Source organism: Nicotiana sylvestris, chromosome 7, assembly GCF_000393655.2.
Source record: "Nicotiana sylvestris chromosome 7, ASM39365v2, whole genome shotgun sequence".
Lineage (NCBI taxonomy): Eukaryota > Viridiplantae > Streptophyta > Magnoliopsida > Solanales > Solanaceae > Nicotiana > Nicotiana sylvestris.
In genome coordinates, this window is record NC_091063.1 from 53,713,149 (window position 1) to 53,723,247 (window position 10,099).

Genomic DNA, 10,099 nt, shown 5'->3' on the forward strand with positions numbered 1-10,099 from the left:
TCGAATTTCTCACTCCCCAACGAGCATGGTATGGTGAAGCTTCCTGGGTCCCCACACTTTTGAGGAATATTATTTTGCAGTATGGCACTACAGTGGGCATTCAGCTTTATCACTATTGTCTCCTCTAATTTCCTCTTGCTAGACAATATTTACTTTAAGAACTTAGCATAAACAGGCATCTGAGTGAGTACCTCTATGAATTAAATGTTCACATAAAGTTGCTTGAGCATCTCCAAGAACCGCCCAAAACACTTGTCAAGCTTTCCCACTTCATCTTTTGAGGGAATGGCAGAGCTGGCATATGTCTACTTTCTTCAATCTCCTTTTGTACCCTATTACTCTAGAATTTCTACTTTTCGCTCTTTTTCTCTTCTAGTGTCTCAGTCTGATCATTCACCACCTTGGATCTAGCTTTCACCACTGGGTCAGCCAATATATTTTCCCACTTCTCAGGGATAGAGCTTTGATTGTTTCTTTTGGGTTCTTTTTAGTGTCAGAGGGTAGAGTCCCAGGAGCCCTCTCAGATAACAAATTTGCAATTTATCCCATTTGCCTTTCTAAATTCTGGATAGTCGTGCCCTTCTCCTAGATGGTTGTACCCTGAGTCTCAAATTTTTCATCTGATTTGCTGATGAACGCCTCTGCTGGTTCTAAAAACCTGGTGGTCTTTGACCCTGGATTGTGATGATCCAAAAGGTCATCTTCTATTTTAGAACTCGATTCCGTGTTTCGAGGCTTTAAAAACGTTATTTTATCTCTTCTCGATTTGCGCGCACAGTTCGGGTGTATATCTAGAAAGCTTTTATGTGAAAAATTGAGGATATAATAATTTTTTGCTTAAAAGGTGATTTTTTGTTGACTCCGGTTAACGTTTTAGGTAAATGGATCCGGACCCATATTTTGACGGTCCCGATGGGTTCGTAGAAAAATATGGGACCTGGGCGTATACCCAGAATCAAATTCTGAGGTCCCTAGCACGGGAAAAAAAATTGAAGAAAATTGAAAAGGCTGAAAATGTAATAATTTAAAGAATTTGATGTTATTGGTATCGGGTCTGTATTTTGATTCCGGAGCCCGGTACAGGTCCGTTATGATATTTATATCTTATTTGTGAAATTTGGTGAGAAACGGGACTGATTTGACGTGATTTGGACCTTTGGTTGAGAAAATAGAAGTTTTGAAACTTTCTTGAAAATTTCATGTAATTTGGTGCTAAATTCGTAGTTCTAGGTGCTATTTTGGAGATTTGATCGCTCAAGCAAGTTCATATGATGTGTTAAGACTTGTGTGTGTATTGGGTTTGGAGCCCCGAGGGCTCGGGTGAGTTTCGGATAGGCTACGGGATGTCTAGACTTAGAAAAACCTGGCATTGGATAGTTGCAAGTCTCGGATCTTGGAAGTGCGGCCGTGGTAGGAAATTTGCGGACCGCGGTAGAGGAACGCGGCCACGGTGGGAACTTTGCGAACCGCGGTGGATGTTTCGCGGTCACGCTTGGGACTTCGTGGACCGCGTAGTGAGGATCAGAGGGTGCTATATAAGCGGGACTTTTCATTCTTCAATTTTTCAAACCCTAAAATATAAGAGACGATTTTCCAAACACTTCTTCTTCCCCATATCATAAGTAAGTGATTCTTAACTCATTTCTTTCACTCTTTTACTTCTTTTTACAAGATTTTATTCTAGAATCTGGGATTTTCATTGTGGAATTGGTGATTTTGGGTAGAACTTAGGAATTTCGAAATTTGGGAATTTAGACCTCAAATTGAGGTCAGATTCCAAAACCAATTGTATATCTGGGCACGGGGGTCAATGCGTAATCAGGTTTTGGTCCAAATTTTGAGTTTGGACCAAGCGAGCCCGGGTGTTGACTTTTGTTGACTTCTTTCAAAAATGGCCTAAATTGAATTCATTACTATTGTGGGTAATACCTAAGGCTTAAATTGAATCGTTTAGTTAGTAATTTGCTAGATTCTATTAGTCCAAAGGCTTGTGAAAGGAAAGGCTGTGATTGAGCTTTGAGTGGCCCGCGGAGGCGAGGTAAGTGTTGAGTCTAACCCTAGCTTGAGGGATTAGGTATTATTTGCCTATTTGCTACATGTTTTAATGTTGAGTACAACGTATAGGTAAGGTGACGAGTACCTATATGTTGTTGGGTCATCGCATGTGAGTTAGTCTTATTCATGTAACTATTGTACTCGTTGATCGTATATTTCATGTTTAGACTCGTCATTCCCTGTGTTGAGCAACCCTTATCATGTTTTTAAAAAATTCGGTACTGTTTGAGTATTGACTCAGAGTTGAGGCTGGTATTGTGGTATTTAATGATTGAAGCAAGACTTGTTCTTGATATTTCTACCTCCCTGTTGTTATTGTTCATTGTTTTGGTAAGGGAGAGTGTTAAAGCACGAAGGGTAATGTCGTGCACTGTTTGTGAGTGAGTGATAATGCACGAAGAGTGATGTCGTGCCATATTATGTGAGTGATAATGCATGAAGGGTGATGTTGTGTCATATTCTGTGAGTGATAATTCACGAAGAGTGATATCGTGCCATGTTATGAGAGTGTTAATACACGAAGGGTGATGTCGTACCGTTTCTACTATTTCCTATGGTGAGAGTAAAAGCACGAAGGGTGATGTCGTGCACTTGTTTTGCGATGTTTATTACTTACGTTAATGCAAAGCATGTTATTTACTGCATTTCTTTAGTGTTACTATTTTCAGGATCTGATATTCCCCTAAGCATGTTTTCCCCTTCCCGTTATAATCTGCTTAGTTTCCATTCATTGTTATCTTCTCGTATATGATTTAACTGCTCTGGTTCATGTTATTGTCGTGTCCTATCCTCGTCACTACTTCGTCGAGGTTAGGCTTGGTACTTACCAGTACATGGGTCGGTTGTACTGATACTGCACTCTGCACTTTCTGTGCAGATTTTGGTACTGGACCGTGTTGATTAGAGTTGAGGTGCTGCCTTCAGTCCTACAGGAGACCCAAGGTAGATATGCCGGCGTTCGCAGACCCTGGATTCCCCTTCCAGTTATCCCAGTTTACTGTTTTTACTTTCATTCAAAGACAGTTGTATTTCCTTCCAGCCAGTAATTGTAGTGACTCTTAGAAGTTCGCAAATTGTGACACCAGTTTTTGGGTAGTCATGTACAAGTATTTGGGTATTTATAAACTTCCGCACTTTATTAATTTGTGATGTTTTAAATTAATGTAATCTAGTGAATTGCTTAACGGGTTAGCATATTTAATTTCCATATCTTGGCTTGCCTAGCAACTGAAAGGTTAGGCGCCATCACGATCCCAACGGTGGGAAATTTGGGTCGTGACAAGTTGGTACCAGAGCACTAGGTTACCTAGGTCTTACGATTCACAAACACATTTAGTAGAGTCTGAGGGATCAGTACGGAGACGTCTGTGCTTATCCCCTAGAGGCTACAAAGTTTTAGGAAACAATTTCACTTATATTCTTCTCTGTCGTGCGATTTGATCTCTTAGTGCTAATTGAACACTCTACTCTTGTTCTTTCACAGATGGCGAGAACATGTACCGCTTCATCGGCTAGTCAACAGCCTGAGCCCCCAGTAGCAGCTCCTACGAGGGGTAGAGGTCGAGGCCGAGGCCATGCTAGAGGCCGAGGTAGGGGCAGGGCTTAGCTTAGAGCTCGAGAAGCAGCACCAGCGGTGGAGCCTCAAGTAAAGATTGATGAGGAGGCTCCAGCCCAGACCATTCCAATAGGACCAGCTCAGGTCCCTGAGGGGTTCATAGCCACCCTAGTGCTTTAGGATGCTTTAGTACGTCTAGTGGGCCTTATGGAGAGTATAGCTCTGACCAACATGTTCCTTGTAGCACCAGCCGTCTCTCAGGTTGGGGGAGGAGCATATACTCCCGCTACCCACACTCCAGAGTAGATGGCTCCTCAGTTTCAAACTCCGACAGCTCAGCCAGTTGGAGTAGTTCAGCCCGCTATTGCGGCACAGGCCGCAGGTGGATCAATCATGCCTTCTGAGGCTTTGTTAAGGTTGGACAAGTTCACCAAGCTTTTCCTGGTTCATTATAGTGGGGCAGCTTCTGAGAACCCATAGGTTATCTTGATCGCTGCCATGAGGTGTTGCGGAACATGGGGATAGTAGAGACCAATAGGGTCGACTTTTCTATATTCTAGATGATAGGGTTCGCCAAGAGATGGTGGAATGATTTTGTTTTGACTAGACCAGTTGGGTCGCCTGCCTTGACTTGGGACGAGTTCTCTCAGCTATTTCTCGAGAAGTTCCTTCCTGTTACTCAGAGAGAGGACTATCGCAGCCGGTTCGAGCATCTTCAGTAGGATTCTATAACTGTCACTCAGTACGAGACCAGGTTTTTGATTTAGCACATCATACTCTTCTTATACTTCCTACCGAGAGAGAGGCTGAGGAGGTTCATTGAGGGACTAGCTCAGCCTATCACGTTGCAGATGGCTAAAGAAACAGGGAGCGAGATTTCTTTCCAGGATGCAACCAATTGGCCAGGTGAGTTGAGATGGTTTTAGCTCAGGGGAGTGATCAGGGGTTTGACAAGAGGCCTCATCATTCTGGTGGGTTCAGTGGTGCCTTATTTGGAGGCAGGGGTTCTTTTGGTAGAGGCCATCCTCCCAGGCCATTTCATTTAGCGCTACAGGTTTCTCAAGGTGCTTCAGGTAGCCGTGGTTGTGGCCCTCATATGCAGTATTCTAATCAGCCAGCCTATAGTACACCACCATCTCCTATTAGTTCACCTCCACTCCAGAGTTTTTAGGGTGGTTACCCAGGACGTTAGGGTCAGTTTCAAGGTCAGCAGTCTCAGCAGCCAAGGTCTTATTATACTTGTGGTGATCCGAGACACATTGCTAGATTTTTCCCACTAGCATCAAACAGTTCTCAACATCAGGGTTCTCGTGTCGTGGTCCCAGCACCGGGCATTCCACCGTCCACTCAGCCAGCTAGAGGTAGGGGTCAGGCAGCTAGAGGTGGAGGTTGAGGCATTAGAGGTAGAGGTCAGGCCGCTAGAGGTGGAAGCCAGCCAGCCAGGGCCCGTCCTCGAGATGTAGTTCAGAATGGTGGGTCCTAGCCCCGATGTTATGGTTTTCCAGCCAGGCCTGAGGTTGATTCATTCGACATAGTTATCACAGGTACGGTTTTAGGTTGTAGTAGATATGCCTCAGTATTATTTGATCCGGGATCTACTTATTCGTATGTATCATCTTACTTTGCTTCATATTTGGTTGTGCCTCGTGATTCCTTGAGTGCTCCCATGTATGTGTCCACGCCTATGGGAGATTTTATCACTGTAGATCATGTCTATCAGTCGTGTGTGGTTGTCATAGGAGTTCTTGAGACTCGCGTAGATCTTCTGCTTCTCGATATGGTCGATTTTGATATCATTTTAGGTATTGGTTGTCACCTTATCATTCTATATTGGACTGTCACGCCAAGACAGTGACTTGTTGGGGTTGCCTCGACTAAAGTAGAGAAAGACTCCTGGCCATTCTTCCAGTAGGGTTATATCTTATATGAAGGCCCGGCGTATGGTCGAGAAGGGGTGTTTGGATTATTTGGCTTATGTTCGTGATTCTAGCACAGAGGTTCCTTCCATGGATTTCGTACCAGTTGTTCGTAAGTTCCCAGAGGTATTTCTAGCAGACCTGCCGGGGATGCCATCCGACAGGGATATTAACTTCTGTATTGATTTGGCTCCGGGCACTCAACACATTTCCATTCTACCATACCGCATGGCCCCGCCAGAGTTAAAAAAATTGAAGGAGAAGTTGAAATATTTGCTTGATAAGGGCTTTATTAGACCTAGTTTCTCGCCTGGACTGTGTCGGTGTTGTTTGTAAAGAAGAATGATGGATCGATGAGGATGTGTATAGATTGCCGGCAATTGAACAAAGTCACCATCAGGAACAAGTATCCATTGCTGAGGATTGATGATTTATTTGATCAGCTTCAGGGTGCCAAAGTGTTTTCAACGATTGATTTGAGATTTGGTTACCATCAGTTGAGGATTAGGACATCTGATGTCCCTAATACACTTTTCGAACTTGGCATGGGCATTATGAGTTCTTGGTGATGTCATTTGGGCTGACAAATTCCCCAGCAGTGTTCATGAATTTGATGAACCAAGTGTTCAGGCCCTATTTGGATTCCTTTGTGATTGTTTTCATTGACGATATCTTCATATACTCCCTTAGCCTGGAGGAGCATGAGCAGCATCTTCGGACCATTCTTCAGATTGAGATACAGCCAATTATATGCTAAGTTTTCTAATGTGAGTTTTGGTTGATTTCAGTTACTTTCTTGGGTCATGTTGTATCAGTAGAAGGTATTCAAGTGGATCCGAAGAAGATTGAGGCAGTCAAGGACTGGCCCAGACCGACATCAGCTATAGAGATCCGTAGTTTCTTGGGATTGGCGGGCTATTACGCCTGTTTGTGAAGGGGTTTTCATCTATGGTAGCCCCGATGACAAGGTTGACCCAGAAGGGTTCCCCATTCAGATCGTCAGAAGAGTGTAAGGTGAGCTTCCAGAAGATCAAGACTGATTTGACTACGGTACCGGTGTTGGTATTGCACATAGGTTCAGGACCTTATACCGTATATTGTGATTCATCTCGTATTGGAATTGTTGTGGTATTGATGTAGGGTGGCAAGGTTATTACATATGTTTCGCGACAGCTGAAGATTCACGAGAAGAATTATCTAGTTCATAACCTAGAGTTGGCAACCATTGTTCACGTGCTGAAGATTATAAGGCATTATCAATATGGCATGTCATGTGAGGTGTTCACGGATCATAGAGTTTGCAGTATTTGTTCAAACAAAAGGATCTCAATTTGAGGCAGAGAAGGTGGTTGGAGCTATTGAAAGACTATGATATCACCATCTTGTATCATCCTAGGAAGGCCAATATGGTGGCTGATGCTTTGAGCAGAAAGTCAGCTAGTATAGGCAGCCTTGCATATATTCTAGTCGATGAGAGGCTACTTACATTAGATGTTCAGGCCTTGGCCAATCAGTTCGTGCGGTTGGATGTTTCTGAGCCCAGCCGTATTTTAGCTTGCACAGTCGCACAGTCTTCTTTGTTTGAGCGTATCAGGGAGTGCCAGTATGAAGACATTCATTTACTTGTCCTTAGGGACACGGTGTGGCACAAAGATTCCAAGCAGGTTACGGTGGGAGATGATGGAGTTTTAAGGATGCAGGGTTGGGTTTGTGTGCCTAATATGGATGGGCTTCGTGAGTTGATTTTAGAAGAGGACCATATTTCCCGGTATTCTATTCATCCGGGCCCCGCTAAGATGTATCAAGACTTACGGTAGCATTATTGGCGGAGGAGGATGAAGAAGGATATTGTTGTGTATGTAGCTCAGTGTTTAAATTATCAGCAAGTAAAGTACAAGCATCAGAGACTCGATGGTTTGCTTCAGAAGATTGAGATTCCTGAGTGGAAGTGGGAGCGTATCTGTCACGACCCAAACTGAAGGGCCATGACTAGCACCCGACCACACTTGCCGAGCACCAACGTACATTTCATCTAACCTTCAGTATTATCTTTTAAGGCTGACGAGATCAATATAAATGGTAGACCTAGATCATGGACAACCAGCAATAAAATATGATGGCATGAATATACATAGCAGGGGATGACCAGACAATCAAGAAACTACATATAAGGTATGAGCTACCACGCTACTATGAAAGACTATACAACAAAAACTAGCCGACAAGGCATACCAAACTATACATGAGCCGACACCTGTCTATGAGCCTCTAAAAGAACATAAGTGTTGCAACATAGCTGGAACAGGGCCCCGACATACCCATAATGTCTATAACAAAAATTGCATACCAAGACCAAGGCAAGTCCGGAGAAGGGATCTCGCCAATCACCGCTGAACTGGACAGTCTACTGTGGTGGGGGAGCTGCACCTGTCTGTCTATCAGGACCTGCAGCACGACATGCAGCGTCCACAAATAAAAGGACGTCAGTACGAATAAAGTACTGAGTATGTAAGGCAAGGAACCATAAATACGATCAGTAATGTAAGAAAGGATAGAGAATATACAACCTGTAACATCTTAGTACCTCTGAGGGCTACTTACATGAAATGCATGATACATATGTATAAATACATAAACCTTTAAAGCATTCGCCTCTGTGGGCATCATCATCATCATATCGTACCCGGCCATAATAGGCTCGGTAGAATCGTACCCGGCCACGTGGAGCTCGGTAAAACCCAACTGATCAGTGGTTGCACAATAGGTGCCGTACCCGGCCAACTATAGCGTGGCTCGGTAGAGTAAAATAGATACATATATATAATGCATGCTCGACTCATGGAATCACATTCTAAACCTTTCGGAGTGACGTAAGGTCGGTATCCTCTGTACACGTTATTAGGACTAACTCTTCACTATGAACCTTATAAGAATCAGGAAGTACCAACAACATTGATAACATAAGACTAAGAGAAGCAACATTAACATCAATCGTTCCATAAGAGGAAAAACAATGTAAGTACTGCTAGCTTCTAAGAGTAGAGTATCTTGGAAGATCGTTCATTACATTATGTGCAACCGGAGTCGTGCAAAAGAAGGAAAGGGATAGCCTCACATACCTTGTATATACTTCCCCAATCTCAAGCTATGCAATTGTCAAAACTCCTTAGTCTACAATAAGAGAAACGATACTATCGTTATCATTTAAGCGTCATAACTATTATGTATCGACCACAACCTATTTTACGATGAAACGGACAGCACCTCCCCTATATATATGACCTCACACCATTCAAAACAGTCACCAAACAGCCCAAACAACATCAATAATAAACATATTGAGCCTCCCAAAATAGTCCACACATAGCCTAATCACTCCATACATACGACGACCACCGTAGTCGTGTCAAACAACCTGGAAATGTTACGAATAACTATCAGCCCATAACCCTACATATATATGGTGTTTCCCCACACCCTTCCTCCTCCAAAACTCCACAAGATAGTAGTAAAATACGCAGCCCAACAACAACGCAAAACAGTCCACAAAACAATAACATTACTACCAAACCTTTCGATATATATCTCACAAGTTCTAGCTTCAATGGCTTAGCCGCAACTTGGATAATCTTAAATACATATAGAGTAAGAGGTTCCTTACCTTTATACAGAAAGAACAACTCCAATTTGACCTTAAATTTCCATGAAATATCCCTCCAATGCTGCCACAACAACAAAAAAACGAAACTAGCGATCAATTAGTGTTTTTCGGCACTAGAATCACTTTAGAAGGCTTGAAATCACCTAGGATTGATATTAAGAACATGAGGGAGTATTTACAGAACATAAACCCTTTAAAACAACCTCCCACACGAGCTGGAACGACACAAAAATGAGCAACAACAAGAAGAACAAGAGACTTACTAGCGCCACGGAATTCCCGACACTTGATTTGTGTTGTTTGCCCTTTTTTGGGTCTTGAATCTTGAGAGAACCTTGAGAGGATGTTCCTAGGGTTCTAAGGTCTGAAAATAGTGAAAAGAAATGACTTAAAACGGGTTGGAGTCATCCTATATAGGTCCAAATATCTTAAACCGACTTAGTGGGCCCCATAGAGAGGTGCTTGGCGCAGTCTCGCGAAAACGCGAATATCTCTCTACTCCGAGATCGTATCGATGAACGGTTTAATGCGTTGGAAACTAGACTCATAGATATTTAATTTTGGTTGGTAGATCACCCCGTAATTCCTTGTAAATTATGAGAAAAGATTAGAAACATTTGACCTAATGTTTAAGTAAAATTATGAACCTAAGTTGCGACAACTTTTGTCGACTTTTGTTTCATAACTCGTTTGACTTCAAGACTTATGATACGGATATTATATGATTAAAATACCTTAATAAATGACCTCTTGAGTGTATTAAGCACCGCTAGATTACCTGAAAATATGAGTTACAACATCCTTGATTCGTTTAACTTCTAATACTGGTTAATCACCCTTATACACTCTTGTATCACTTAAGACCAATAGGATTGACTTCTTATCATCTCAAAGATAATTCCTTCTTGGATT

The 10,099-nt window shown here is 42.7% G+C and overlaps 1 long non-coding RNA gene across 1 annotated transcript; it reads right to left on the reverse strand.

Moving 5' to 3' along the window:
* Nucleotides 1–7,907: 7,907 nt before the first annotated feature.
* On the reverse strand, nt 7,908–9,245 carry LOC138872564 (uncharacterized). The gene is made up of 3 exons (XR_011400979.1): nt 9,188–9,245; nt 8,646–8,697; nt 7,908–7,971 (listed from the first exon to the last, which is right to left on the reverse strand). It is a non-coding gene; the product is annotated as an uncharacterized lncRNA (long non-coding RNA).
* Nucleotides 9,246–10,099: the final 854 nt, after the last annotated feature.